The sequence below is a fragment of the Bos mutus genome, chromosome 26 (assembly GCF_027580195.1).
Source record: "Bos mutus isolate GX-2022 chromosome 26, NWIPB_WYAK_1.1, whole genome shotgun sequence".
Lineage (NCBI taxonomy): Eukaryota > Metazoa > Chordata > Mammalia > Artiodactyla > Bovidae > Bos > Bos mutus.
In genome coordinates, this window is record NC_091642.1 from 10,080,008 (window position 1) to 10,095,656 (window position 15,649).

The 15,649-nt window shown below is 41.5% G+C and overlaps 1 protein-coding gene across 11 annotated transcripts in view; it reads right to left on the reverse strand.

The window, feature by feature from the left end:
- The window catches only part of TACC2 (transforming acidic coiled-coil containing protein 2), a 234,542-nt gene that overhangs the window by 160,710 nt on the left and 58,183 nt on the right, over positions 1-15,649 (reverse strand). The gene's annotated exons all lie outside the window — the stretch shown is intronic.

Genomic DNA, 15,649 nt, shown 5'->3' on the forward strand with positions numbered 1-15,649 from the left:
TGAATAGGGAAATTAAATACCAAGGAGATCAAACCAATCAATCCTAAAGGAAATCAACCCTGAATATTCACTGGAAGGACTGATACTAAAGCTGAAGCTCCAATACTTTGGTCACCTGATGCAAAGAGCCGACTCACTGGAAAAGACCCTGATGCTGGGAAAGATTGAAAACAGGAGGAGAAGGGGAGGACAGAGAATGAGATGGTTGGATGGCATCATCAACTCAATGGACAGGAGTTTGAGCAGTCTGGGAGATAGTGAAGGATACGGAAGCCTGCCTGGCATGCTGTGAGGTCACAAAGAGTTGGATGTGACTTAGTGACTGAACAAAAACAGCAATTATGGACTGAACTGTGTCCCCCTGAAAATCCATATTGAAGTTTTAATCCATAATGTGACTGTATATGTGGACATAGGGCCTTTAAGGAGGTAATTAAATTTAAGTGAGGTCATAAGAGTGGGGCGCTAATCTAGGAGAACTGAAGTCCCTGTAAGAAGAAGGGGGATACCAGGAGTTACTCATACAAAGAGGCCATAGCAGACCCAGCAGGAAGGTACCATCTGCAAACCAAGAAGAAAGGTCTCACCAGAAGCCACCTCTGCCAGCACCCTAACCTTGGAATTCCAGCCTCTGCAACTGTGAAAAAACAAAATTCTGTTGCTGAAGCTACCCAGTCTGTGGGTTTCTCTATGGCACTGTGAATAAACTGCTGCAATGGGTATATTGGATATTATACTACTATCCTTTCAACATTTTTAAGGTCTCAAATTGTCCAAATGAAAAGCTGGGAAAATACTAATGGACGAAATTTCCTGAACATCAGTGCTTTACATGGATTATCTCATTTAACCCTACCAATAGCCTTGCAAGGTGCATATTACTACTGTCATTTTGCAGAGAAGAATCCTGAGAACAGAGGGGTTAAGCTTGAATCTGACGGATCATGATCTTCTTATTCATTCTATGCCTCCGAAAGCAAAAACTTTTAAGAAGGGAGACTGAATGTTTGTGTCCCCCAAAATTCATATGTTGAAAACTGATCCCCAAGATGATGGTGAAAGGCTGAGGTTGCAAGCCACGTGCTACACTGGGATTCGTGGCCTCCAAAGGAGAATTCAGTCCGGGGCCAGAGACGAGGCTTGACTACAAGGAGCTTTTGTGTAGCAAGGTTTTATTATAAAAGCGCAATAGAGATAGGGAAAACTTCTGACATAGACATCAGAAAGGGACAGAAAGAGTGCCTGCTTGCTAGTTTTCAGCAAGATGTTTTATGTCTGTTAGCAAGCTGTTAATCGGACAAGAGAGACACCTCAAGGCTGAGGGAGTTATACCAGGCCCCTCTCCCACATTATGCATTTCTGAGATAGAATGGCACAAAGTGTGTTATCCCTGGCCATAAAACAACTGACATGAATATTGGTTTGTTGAGCCATCATCAGCCCAAGGTCTGAGAAAAGAAAAAAAAAAAAAAGTTCATCTTAGGTGAACTGGTTTGAAGAAAGGCAAATTTTAAAGCAAGTACATAGTTGCATTAACATAGCTCAAGAAAAACACTTCTATAAGAAAAATGTATTGGTTATCTCAAGGTTTGAAAAAGTTAAGTTCAGGCAGAACCAGGTGTCCTCAACAGAGAAGGGGGGGGGAAATGTCTGCCACTTGCAATTTATTTCCTCCCGCCACTTGGGGACCTCTGGCCTTCCTACCTATTAACCCTCTCAATGGTATTAGGAAAGGAGGGTCTTTGGAAGGTGATTAAGTCATGAGGATGGAGCCCCCATGAAGGGATTAGTGCCCTTATAAAAGAGATGCTGGGAAAGATTGGGGGCAGGAGGAGAAGGGGACGACAGAGGATGAGATGGTTGGATGGCATCACCGACTCAATGGACACAGGTTTGGGTGGACTCTGGCAGTTGGTGATGGACAGGGAGGCCTGGTGTGCTATGGTTCATAGGATTGCAAAGAGTCAGACATGACTGAGCAACTGAACTGAATTGAAAAGAGATCCCCAGAGAATTCCCTTGACCCTTTTGCCATGTGAGGACTCCCAGAGAAGGCATCCACCTACAAACTAGGAAGTGGGTCCTCACCAGATTTGAAATCTGCTGGCACCTTGATATTAGATTTCTAGCCTCCAGAATCACAAGCAACATGTGCCTGTTGGCTAGGCCATCCAGTCTATGTCATTTTTATAGCAGCCTGAATGAACTGGGACAGAAGGCAAGAGGCTCTTTACTTGACTCCATTCTAGCCTCTCACCAAGCCCCTCACCTATGAATTATACATGACATCACATGACAACCTCGGAGGAGGTGTGTTCAGGTGTTACTACACCAGTCATCCTGATTTAATGCCCATCTCTGCACATCAGTTCAGTATCAGTTCAGTTGCTCAGTCATGTCTGATTCTTTGAGATTCCATGGACTGCAGCACACCAGGCTTCCCTGTCCATCACCAACTCCCAGAGCTTACTCAAACTCTTGGCTATTGTGTTGGTGGTGCCATCCAACCATCTCATCCTCTGTCGTCCCCTTCCCCTCCTGCCCTCAATCTTTCCCAGCATCAGGGTATTTTCAAATGAGTCAGCTCGTCGCAGCAGGTGGCCAAAGTACTGGAGTTTCAGCTTCAACATCAGTCCTTCCAATGAATATTCAGGACTGATCACCTTTAGGATGGACTGGTTGAACCTCCTTGCAGTCCAAAGCACTCTCAAGAGTCTTCTCCAACAGCACAGTTCAAAAGCAACAATTCTTTGGCACTCGGCTTTCTTCATAGTCCAACTCTCACATCCATACATGACTACTGGAAAAACCACAGCTTTGACTAGACGGACCTTAATGGTAAAGTAATGCCTCTGCACATATGACACTGAAAATATCTCAGATGGACCCGAGAGAGAGTTGGCTACTATCTCAACGAGATTAGCATTTTCAGACAAAAAACAGGGCTCACAAGAGCAAAGAAGAGAAAACTAAAGAGGGTTAAGTTACATGAATCCCTCCAATTCTCAAGTGGTCATTATGACAGATGTGCCCATGGAGAGTCCTGGCCTTGTGCTGATGGACAGGGGTGAAACCCCTAGAATTGCAGGTAAGATTCCTTGACTTGACCTCTGCAGAGCAGGATTTCTGAAATTCAATGGATTGTTCCAGAACTAGCAACTCTGTACTTGTGAACCTATTTTCCTTTTAATAGGCACTTTATGCTTAATTATGTTCCACTCATTAGGCAGGGGGTCAAATGGTTCAGTAGCTAATGAGATTAATAGCATGTAATTCAGAAATGAAGCATTCCTACTGATGTCTGCTTGTTCAAGAAGCATAGAACACAGCTCCCTCTGCGCTGGCAACAAAAGAACAAAGCGGCTTTACTGATATGCCTCTGAGAGCAGTGGCCAACTCAGGAGAGTGTGTGACTTCCCTTCAGGCTGCCTGAAGTCATGATCTTCTGGGGACAGGATGATAAATTCACTCCACTGGGGCACCCTGAAGACCTGCAGGTCTTATAAGAGAGCAACCAGGAATACATCCCCCAGAGTGTGAACACCGACTCCCTTCAAAATAATGACCCAGTCTTGGCTCTCATTCACCTGAACTAAGCACCTGTAATCTCCGTGACTGCCCATCAGAAGCCAATTTTTAAACCAGATTAAAGTCACTCACCAGGAGGAGATTTGCCCAAGGACAGGAAAAATTCTACAAAGTATTTTGAAAGGGCCCTGTATTAATTGGAGCTTGCACAATGTCCTTCTGTGCTTCAAGATGGAATAAAATACGTGTAGGATGGAGGTTCAGCTCAGAATCTAAAGGCAAGCTCTTATGGGCTGGGCAGTGTGTTCTAAATGCAAGGCTCTCAGCCCAAAGGGAGGGGGCACTGCCTTTGAGCTGAGGAGGGCACAGCATACAGACCACAGCCGCCCCGGTGCAGCCCTGATGCCCCCGCCAACAAAGGGAGAGGCACGGAGTGCAGAGACCTGGGAGGAGGGCTGATTTGCTGCAGCAAAGGGCTGAGCAGATGATGAAGATGCAGAGAAGGCCCTCCCCACCACCCGAGCCGGAGACAATCACATCCAGATGGGTTCCTAAGGCGTAGTTCCGAAGACGCACACTCAAGCCAACTAGGAATGCTTGAGAAGAGGAAGGAGACTGGCTGGGGGAAAAACAAACATGGTCTCTGCACTACCAGGCTTCAAGGGAACCAGCAAAACCATAAAGCAAAATCGCCAAGATGGACAACTGCCACATCCTGAGTATTTACTAAGGCCAAGCCCACGCTAAGCACTTTTCAGTTCTGATGACATTTAATCCACACAGTAGCCAGCAGAGTGGATGTCGCCCCACCCCTCAATGCACAAATGAAAAAATATCCACACAGAGCTTCCAGACCAGACCCGGGTCGCACGCAGAACTCCTGGTACAAAGTGAGACCAAGCCCTGCCTGGCTCCAGGCTCCCGCCGCCTCTGGCTGCCTCATTCTTGCTGGCCTCGCCTCTCCTGGGCCAGGGCAGCAAACTCTTCTCCCACCCACTCCGGGCCCTGCACTCTGTTCTCCAGGCTGCAGCCAGAACTACAGCTTAGACACGAAAGCCTGATCCTGTCACCCTCGTGGGAAGACCCTCCGGTGATGACTTCAGTTTGCAGTCATCTGTGCCCCCAGCCTGCCTTTCCCGCAGCATCCCACACAGAGCTCCCCATCCCTGCATCTTCCTGGAGCTGGAGCGCTCCTGCTTCTCCCTGAGAATCTCAGACCCAATCTCCACTTCTCAATGAAGCCTCCCTGGCCTGGCCTCTGGGATCAGATCTCCTTCGACAGCCCCACCGAGTGAGGGCAGTAGTCACGGCTACCATTAAGAAGGATGACCATTCCTCCCTCTGGAGTATGATGGAGACTGGGTCTTGCCTCTTTTAAGTATTATGTCTCTGGTGCTTGGCATATAGCAAACACTGAATATATGAATGTGTCAGTGGATGGATGGATGGATGGGTGCATGAATGGATGGATGGATGGTTAGGCTGTTGTTTTTCAGTCGCTCAGTCATGTCTAACTCTTTGCGACCCCATGGACTCAGCACTCCAGTCTTCCCTGTCCTTCACTATCTCCCTGAGCTTGCTCAAACTCATGTCCATCGAGTTGGTGATGCCATCCAACCATCTCATCCTCTGTAATCCCCTTCTCCTCCTGCCTTCAATCTTTCCCAGCATCAGGGTCTTTTCCAGTGAGTCAGCTCTTCGCATCAGGTGGCCAAAGTATTGGAGTTTCAACTTCAGCATCAGCCCTTCCAATGAATATCCAGGATGGATTTCCTTTAGGATTGACTGGTTTGATCTCCTTGCAGTCCAAGGCACTCTCAAGAGTCTTCTTCAACACCACAGTTCAAAAGCATTAATTCTTCAGCTCTGAGCCTTTTTTATTGTCCAGCTCTCACGTCCGTACCTGACTACTGGAAAAACCATAGTTTTGACTATACAGGCCTTTGTCAGCAAAGTAACGTCTCTGCTTTTCAATATGTCATCTAGGTTTGTTGTAGCTTTCCTTCCAAGGAACAAGTTCCTTTTAATTTTGTGGCTGCAGTCACCGTCTGCAGTGATTTTGGAGCCCAAGAAAATAAAATCTGCAATTGTTTCCACTTTTTCCCCATCAATGAGACCTGATGCCATGATATTTGTTTTTTGAATGTTGAACTTTAAACAAGTTTTTTCACTCACATATCTAGAAAAGGACTAAAATCATTAATGGAGACATCTTCTCATGACTAGCAGCAAGCTTCTACCAAGATCTGTGCTTGACTGCACGTACCCACTTCACTGAAATCATATGTAACACTGACTTTCGCCCCACCTCTTTGGAGCAGTTCCTCAGAGTTCTCTGAAATGCTGTCTCCCAGTCTATAGCCCTCATTTTGCCCCCAATAAAACTTAACTCACAACTCTCACATTGTGCTTCTTCTTTTTTTTTTTTTTTTTCAGTTGACAATGGGATGAATAGATAAGTGAAGAAAAAAAATTTTTTTAACTGACACCATAACTGCTCACTTAGGTTGACTCTTGCACTGTGGATATGGATCACCATTCCAGAGACTTCAGAGAAGCAATTTACATTCTGAGTGATCTGTGCAAAGAACTCTCAAGTTAATAAGGCAATGACAACCGCCATGCTTTAACAACCATAACATGGTATTTCAGAGAAAGGCACCTCTTCAGCAACTTCTTTGTGATCCTAGCAAATTAGGTCCGATCCACATTCTCGGTCCTAACTTGTCCGAACAACACTCCCTACATGGATGCCAGGGAGCTGCTGACCTTGGCAACCCCATCAGACTCAACTGTATATTTTAAATGCAGTTTTAACTCTTTTCTGTGCTCATTCTGTGTTAGAAAAAAGAAAGACCACAATGCTAGGGCAATTCAAGCAATAGATGAAAGGAAAATATTGGTAGGGTCTAAAACGTTATTGGGGAGAAACGGGTATGTGCAAGTGAATAAAATACCAAAGCATTCTTAATATTTAGCCTACACTTTGCCACGTGAACTTTTATATGACTTTAAGGTCAAGGTGTTGGCACACTCATGAGACTCCATTATCCAATGCGAAGAACTGACTCATTTGAAAAGACCCTGATGCTGGGAAAGACTGAAGGCGGGAGGAGAAGGGGACAACAGAGGATGAGATGGTTGGATGGCATCACCGACTCAATGGAAATGAGTGTGAGTAAATTCCGGGAGCTGGTGATGGACAGGGAGACCTGGCGTGCTGCAGTCCATGGGGTTGCAAAGAGTCGGACACAATTGAGCAACTGAACTGAACTGAACTGAAAGGTCAATGTGTTGGCACACTCACGAACTCAATTATCCAGCATAATGGAGGTGGGTACAGGCAACTGAATTCCAAAGAAAGTTAAAAAACTGTCTTGTCGTCGATTTTTCTCAGCACTCCTCACGTGGGGCTGACCCAATTGTGTGGTCCCTAGCTTCAGTGCTGGGCTTCAAGTGTGACCCACAAGCCTTCCCTGTAGCTGGAATGAATTCTGTGTCTCTTCCTTCTGTCTGTCACTGTACTTCAAATGAATGTAGATATTAGCACAAGAAAACAGAAATTCACTTAAATACATTTATGGCATAATAACCATATGATTATCTCAATAGATGCAGAAAGCCTTTGACAAATTCAACATCCATTTTGATAAAAACTCTCCAGAAAGCAGGAATAGAAGGAACATACCTCAACATAATAAAAGCTATATATGACAAACCCACAGCAAACATTATCCTCAATGGTGAAAAAATTGAAAAAAGGTTTTGGCCACAGCAATCAGAGCAGAAAAAAAAATAAAAGGAATCCAAATTGGAAAAGAAGAAGTAAAACTCTATTTGCAGATGACATGATCCTCTACATAGAAAACCCTAAAGACTCCACCAGAAATTACTAGAACTAATCAATGATTATAGTAAAGTTGCAGGATATAAAATCAACACACAGAAATCCCTTGCATTCCTATACACTAATAATGAGAAAACAGAAAGAGAAATTAAGGAAACAATTCCATTCACCATTGCAACGAAAAGAATAAAATACTTAGGAATATATCTACCTAAAGAAACTAAAGACCTATATATAGAAAACTATAAAACACTGGTGAAAGAAATCAAAGAGGACACTAATAGATGGAGAAATATACCATGTTCATGGATTGGAAGAATCAATATAGTGAAAATGAGTATACTACCCAAAGCAATTTATAGATTCAATGCAATCCCTATCAAGCTACCAACAGTATTCTTCACAGAGCTAGAACAAATACTTTCACAATTTGTATGGAAATACAAAAAACCTCGAATAGCCAAAGCGATCTTGAGAAAGAAGAATGGAACTGGAGGAATCAACCTACCTGACTTCAGGCTCTACTACAAAGCCACAGTTATCAAGATAGTATGGTACTGGCACAAAGACAGAAATATAGATCAATGGAACAAAATAGAAAGCCCAGAGATAAATCCACGCACATATGGACACCTTATCTTTGACAAAGGAGGCAGAATATACAATGGATTAAAGACAATCTCTTTAACAAGTGGTGCTGGGAAATCTGGTTAACCACTTGTAAAAAGACTGAAACTAGAACACTTTCTAACACCATATACAAAAATAAACTCAAAATGGATTAAAGATCTCAACGTAAGACCAGAAACTATAAAAGAACATAGGCAAAACACTCTCTGACATACATCACAGCAGGATCCTCTATGACCCACCTCCCAGAATATTGGAAATAAAAGCAAAAATAAACAAATGGGACCTAATTAAACTTAAAAGCTTCTGCACATCAAAGGAAACTATTAGCAAGGTGAAAAGACAGCCTTCAGAATGGGAGAAAATAATAGCAAATGAAGCAACCGACAAACAACTAATCTCAAAAATAAACAAGCAACTCCTACAGCTCAACTCCAGAAAAATAAATGACCCAATCAAAAAATGGGCCAAAGATCTAAATAGACATTTCTCCAAAGAAGACATACAGATGGCTAACAAACACATGAAAAGATGCTCAACATCACTCATTATCAGAGAAATGCAAATCAAAACCACTATGAGATACCATTTCACACCAGTCAGAATGGCTGCTGATCCAAAAGTCTACAAATAATAAATGCTGGAGAGGGTGTGGAGAAAAGGGAACCCTCTTACACTGTTGGTGGGAATGCAAACTAGTACAGCCACTATGGAGAACAGTGTGGAGATTCTTAAAAAACTGGAAATAGAACTGCCTTATGATCCAGCAATTCCACTGCTGGGCATACACACTGAGGAAACCAGAAGGGAAAGAGACACATGTACCCCAATGTTCATCGCAGCACTGTTTATAACAGCCAGGACATGGAAGCAACCTAGATGTCCATCAGCAGATGAATGGATAAGAAAGCTGTGGTACATATACACAATGGAGTATTACTCAGCCATTAAAAGAATACATTTGAATCAGTTCTAATGAGGTGGATGAAACTGGAGCCTATTATACAGAGTGAAGTAAGCCAGAAGGAAAAACACCAATACAGTATACTAACGCATATATATGGAATTTAGAAAGATGGTAACGATAACCCTGTATACGAGACAGCAAAAGAGACACTGATGTATAGAACAGGCTTATGGACTCTGTGGGAGAGGGAGAGGGTGGGAAGATCTGGGAGAATGGCATTGAAACATGTGAAATGTCATGTATGAAACGAGATGCCAGTCCAGGTTCAATGCACGATGCTGGATGCTTGGGGCTGGTGCACTGGGACGACCCAGAGGGATGGTATGGGGAGGGAGGAGGGAGGAGGGTTCAGGATGGGGAACACATGAGAAATAAAGGAAAAAAAAAAATTAAAAAAAAAAAAAAAGAAAACAGAAATTCACTTAAATACATTTATGGCATAATAATTATTTCTGGTCATTTGAATGCTTCTTAACAGTCAAACATGAAAAATAAAACTACAATCCCATCAGAGGAGATATCTGGGGCACTTTTTGTTAATTTTTTTTTAAGTTTTATTTTATTTTTAAACTTTACAATATTGTATTGGTTTTGCCAAATGAATCCGACACAGGTATACATGTGTTCCCCATCCTGAACCCTCCTCCCTCCTCCCTCCCCATACCATCCTTCTGGGTCGTCCCAGTGCACCAGCCCCAAGCATCCAGTATCATGCATCGAACCTGGACTGGCGACTCGTTTCATACATGATATTATACATGTTTCAATGTCATTCTCCCAGATCTTCCCACCCTCTCCCTCTCCCACAGAGTCCATAAGACTGTTCTATACATCAGTGTCTCTTTTGCTGTCTTGTATACAGGGTTATCATTACCATCTTTCTAAATTCCATATATATGCCTTAGTATACTGTATTGGTGTTTTTCTTTCTGGCTTACTTCACTCTGTATAATAGGCTCCAGTTTCATCCACCTCATTAGAACTGATTCAAATGTATTCTTTTTAATGGCTGAGTAATACTCCATTGGGTATACGTACCATAGCTTTCTTATCCATTCATCTGCTGATGGACATCTAGGTTGCTTCCATGTCCTGGCTGTTTTAAACAGTGCTGCGATGAACACTGGGGTACACGTGTCTCTTTCCCTTCTGGTTTCCTCAGTGTGTATGCCCAGCAGTGGGATTGCTGGATCATAAGGCAGTTCTATTTCCAGTTTTTTAAGGAATCTTCACACTGTTCTCCATAGTGGCTGTACTAGTTTGCATTCCCACCAACAGTGTAAGAGGGTTCCCTTTTCTCCACACCCTCTCCAGCATTTATTGCTTGTAGACTTTTGGATTGCAGCCATTCTAACTGGCGTGAAATGGTACCTCACAGTGGTTTTGATTTGCATTTCTCTGATAATGAGTGATGTTGAGCATCTTTTCATGTGTTTGTAAGCCATCTGTATGTCTTCTTTGGAGAAATGTCTATTTAGTTCTTTGGCCCATTTTTTGATTGGGTCATTTATTTTTCTGGAATTGAGCTGTAGGAGTTGCTTGTATATTTTTGAGATTAGTTGTTTGTCAGTTGCTTCATTTGCTATTATTTTCTCCCATTCTGAAGGCTGCCTTTTCACCTTGCTAATAGTTTGCTTTGTTGTGCAGAAGCTTTTAAGTTTAATTAGGTCCCATTTGTTTATTTTTGCTTTTATTTCCAATATTCTGGGAGGTAGGTCATAGAGGATCCTGCTGTGATGTATGTCGGAGAGTGTTTTGCCTATGTTCTCCTCTAGGAGCTTTATAGTTTCTGGTCTTACATTTAGATCTTTAATCCATTTTGAGTTTATTTTTATGTATGGTGTTAGAAAGTGTTCTAGTTTCATTATTTTACAAGTGGTTGACCAGTTTTCCCAGCACCACTTGTTACAGAGATTGTCTTTAATCCATTGTATATTCTTGCCTCCTTTGTCAAAGATAAGGTGTCCATATGTGCGTGGATTTATCTCTGGGCTTTCTATTTTGTTCCATTGATCTATATTTCTGTCTTTGTGCCAGTACCATACTGTCTTGATGACTGTGGCTTTGTAGTAGAGCCTGAAGTCAGGTAGGTTAATTCCTCCAGTTCCATTCTTCTTTCTCAAGATCGCTTTGGCTATTCGAGGGTTTTTGTATTTCCATACAAATTGTGAAAGTATTTGTTCTAGCTCTGTGAAGAATACTGTTGGTAGCTTGATAGGGATTGCATTGAATCTATAAATTGCTTTGGGTAGTATACTCATTTTCACTACATTGATTCTTCCAATCCATGAACATGGTATATTTCTCCATCTATTTGTGTCATCTTTGATTTCTTTCACCAGTGTTTTATAGTTTTCTATATATAGGTCTTTAGTTTCTTTAGGTAGATATATTCCTAAGTATTTTATTCTTTTCGTTGCAATGGTGAATGGAATTGTTTCCTTAATTTCTTTCTGTTTTCTCATTATTAGTGTATAGGAATGCAAGGAATTTCTGTGTGTTGATTTTATATCCTGCAACTTTACTATAATCATTGATTAGTTCTAGTAATTTCTGGTGGAGTCTTTAGGTTTTCTATGTAGAGGATCATGTCATCTGCAAATAGAGTTTTACTTCTTCTTTTCCAATTTGGATTCCTTTTATTTCTTTTTCTGCTCTGATTGCTGTGGCCAAAACCTTTTTCAATTTTTCACCATTGAGGATAATGTTTGCTGTGGGTTTGTCATATATAGCTTTTATTATGTTGAGGTATGTTCCTTCTATTCCTGCTTTCTGGAGAGTTTTTATCATAAATGGATGTTGAATTTGTCAAAGGCTTTCTCTGCATCTATTGAGATAATCATATGGTTTTTATTTTTCAATTTGTTAATGTGGTATATTACATTGATTGATTTGCAGATATTGAAGAATCCTTGCATCCCTGGGATAAAGCCCACTTGGTCATGGTGTATGATCTTTTTAATGTGTTGTTGGATTCTGATTGCTAGAATTTTGTTAAGGATTTTTGCATCTATGTTCATCAGTGATATCGGCCTGTAGTTTTCTTTTTTTGTGGCATCTTTGTCAGGTTTTGGTATTAGGGTGATGGTGGCCTCATAGAATGAGTTTGGAAGTTTACCTTCCTCTGCAATTTTCTGGAAGAGTTTGAGTAGGAAAGGTGTTAGCTCTCCTCTAAATTTTTGGTAGAATTCAGCTGTGAAGCCGTCTGGACCTGGGCTTTTGTTTGCTGGAAGATTTTTGATTACAGTTTCAATTTCCGTGCTTGTGATGGGTCTGTTAAGATTTTCTATTTCTTCCTGGTCCAGTTTTGGAAAGTTGTACTTTTCTAAGAATTTGTCCATTTCTTCCACATTGTCCATTTTATTGGCATATAATTGTTGATAGTAGTCTCTTATGATCCTTTGTATTTCTGTGTTGTCTGTTGTGATCTCTCCATTTTCATTTCTAATTTTATTGATTTGATTTTTCTCCCTTTGTTTCTTGATGAGTCTGGCTAATGGTTTGTCAATTTTATTTATCCTTTCAAAGAACCAGCTTTTGGCTTTGTTGATTTTTGCTATGGTCTCTTTTGTTTCTTTTGCATTTATTTCTGCCCTAATTTTTAAGATTTCTTTCCTTCTACTAATGCTGGGGTTCTTCATTTCTTCCTTTTCTAGTTGCTTTAGGTGTATTTTTGTTAATTTTTAATCTAATAAGATATTTATTGGATAAAATTAGTAAGATGTGATTACAAAGTGAAATTTCTGTAACTGTTATTCACAATTAGTCATTAAATGTCTTTAACGCTGTATACAGGTAGTTTTTTGTTTGTATTATGCATATTTATATATAAATATATATGGCTTCCCTGATGGGTCAGATGATAAAGAATCCACCTGCAAGGTGGGAGACCTGGATTTGAAACCTGGGTTGGGAAGATCCCCTGGAGGAGTGCATGGCAACCCACTTCAGTATTCTTGCCTGGAGACTCCCATAGACAGAGGAGCCTGGCAGGCTACAGTCCATGGGGTCACAGAGTCGGATACGACTGAGTGACTATGCACACAGCACAGCACATATATTCCTTTTCAGATTCTTTTCCATTATAGGTTATTACAAGATACTGACTAGAGTTTCCTGTGCTACATAGTAGGTCCTTGTGACTTACTTACTTTATATATGGTAGTGTGTATATGTTAATCTCAAATTCCCAATTTACCTCTACCACCCCGGCCAGCCTCCACTGTGCTCTTTGGTAATGATAGTTTTGCTTTCATAGAGATATTTATTTTTATGCACAATAAAAAAAAAGATTTTTAAAACTCTAATAAGCACAAATCAAGAAAGTAGGCAGAATATTTATCTGAGAACATGAAGATCTCCTGAACTGCAAGTTAAATCCTACTAGTCATCCTTGGAGGAGAAGGCAATGGCACCCCACTCCAGTACTCCTGCCTGGAAAATCCCATGGATGGAGGAGCTTGGTAGGCTGCAGTCCATGGGGTCACTAGGAGTCGGACACGACTGAGTGACTTCACTTTCACTTTTCACTTTGATGCAGTGGAGAAGGAAATGGCAACCCACTCCAGTGTTCTTGCCTGGAGAATCTCAGGGATGGAGGAGCCTGGTGGGCTGCTGTCTATGGGGTCGCACAAGTCGGACACGACTGAAGTGACTTACCAGCAGCAGTCGTCCTTGGAAAAAATGCAAATGACAGTTTTGCCCATATGATTAGATTATGGGGTATTTATTTTGATACCACAAGGGTATTTTGAATAAGAAATAGTGGTAAACATATTTTTGTTATATTCCTTCTTGATAAGGCTTCTGACATATTTTATAAAAATTTTCCTCCCTTAGCCAACAAAGTACAACAACAGGGAACATAATGCAGTTTTCTCTTGATGACTGAAAAGCCTTTCAGGAATTTGGGCCACCCTCCGAAAAAGAAGATATTACCAATGTTGCCCGTGTGAGACTGAATTCAAAAATGTGACTAAGGATTTCTTGTTAGAACAATCCCCAGCCACAAGCCATTTTGCTGAGATGTGTCTCTCTGTAATCCCATTGGTCTACATGGCAGGGGGGCTTGTCGGGGGAGCGGGGGGTGATGAGTCAACATTAGTGGGGGCCAAGCTGGTTCAATGTCAAAGACATAAAGACCATCCTAGGCTCCTTCCCGGCTCTAACACAGCAGCAGTGACGCATTTTGGAAGATTAATTGCTGTCAAAGTTGGCATTTGAGGCTGTAAAAAAGACACAAGAGACAGTAAGTGTCTGCAATACAAGCTGCTCTTGAAGAGAAAAAAGAAACAACTCTTGCTCCTGGCATCCTCTCTCTTCTTATTTTTTTTTTCTAGAAGGACTCCCCACTGTTCCCAAAATAAATGCCAGGTGTTTTTTGCTGCATTTCCATTTAAAGAAAGAAATTTGATACAGTAGATTGTCCAAGGTTTTCAGGGAGCCAGGGTTGGAAAATGTCATATAAAGAATTATTAACTAACAGGGGCTTGGGCTGATAGGAGATTGGCTTCTTTCGGAGTCGTGGGAGATGAAGGGCAGGGATCCCTGGAGATGGAAAGGAGCAGAGTAAGCCCTGCTATTGCCTCAGCTTACGGCCTGGAGAGTGTCCCAGGGTAGGGGACCCCAGCTTGAGCCAGTTAGCCTCCCTGACTTAAGGAGATGAAACTGGATGTCAGCAGTGACCAAGGCATCTAGAGTTCCCAAGACAAATTACCAAGACGCAAAAGCTGCACAAAAAGAAAACTCCAGAGATACACAAAATACTGATTGGCGTGTATATGTATGGAAACCACAGGAGACGAGGTACCGACCGCCTGCAAGGTTTATAAGTGAGAATCCTTAAAGCTAATACAGGGCTGGGAATAGTTCCCATTCCTACCAACCAGGGTGGAAAACTTCATAATTGATGGGACATATGTTAGAGTGCTAAGAAGGCTCTTGCCTCAGTAGTAGAGAAAATTAACACTGCTCTAGTCCCTTCTAACAAAGCTTAAAAGCAAGACCCCAAAAGATTAAGCTGTTCCAAATAACTGCAACCCAGAGCAGAGTTCAAGAATATTTATAGGAATTCAAAAATATCCAGAATCTGGAAGCATAAAGTCCACAGTGTCTGGCATTCAAAGAAGCAGGAAAAGAGACCCATATTGAAAACTCAATTCATCAAAGCCAACCCAGAAATTGTGCAAATAACAGAATTAGTACACAAAGACTTTTTTAAAGTAATATAACTGCAGTACATATGTTCAGGATGCTAGAGAAAAGTACATGTGTTATGAATTGGACATTGAGTGTTATTGGATGCTAGAGTGTTAACTACAGACATGGACGACAGTAATATAAAAAAGACCTAAATCAAACTTCTAGAGGTGAAAAATACAGTTCCTGAAATGAAAAACACACTGGGATGGATTAAAAACAGATTAGTCATTACAGAGAAAATTAGTGAGCTTGAAGACATAGCAATAGAAATTCTCCCAAAATGAAACACAAAAAGACTTGAAAAGAAGAACAGATTCAGATTATCAGTGAACAGCAGGACAACTTCAAGCAGCTGGAGACATGTGTAGCTGGAGTCCCAGGGTGGAAGGGAGATTAAAAAAAAACAACACTTGAAGAAATAATGACTGCAAAATTTCCAAATATAATGCAAACTGTAAACCCACAGACCCACAAAT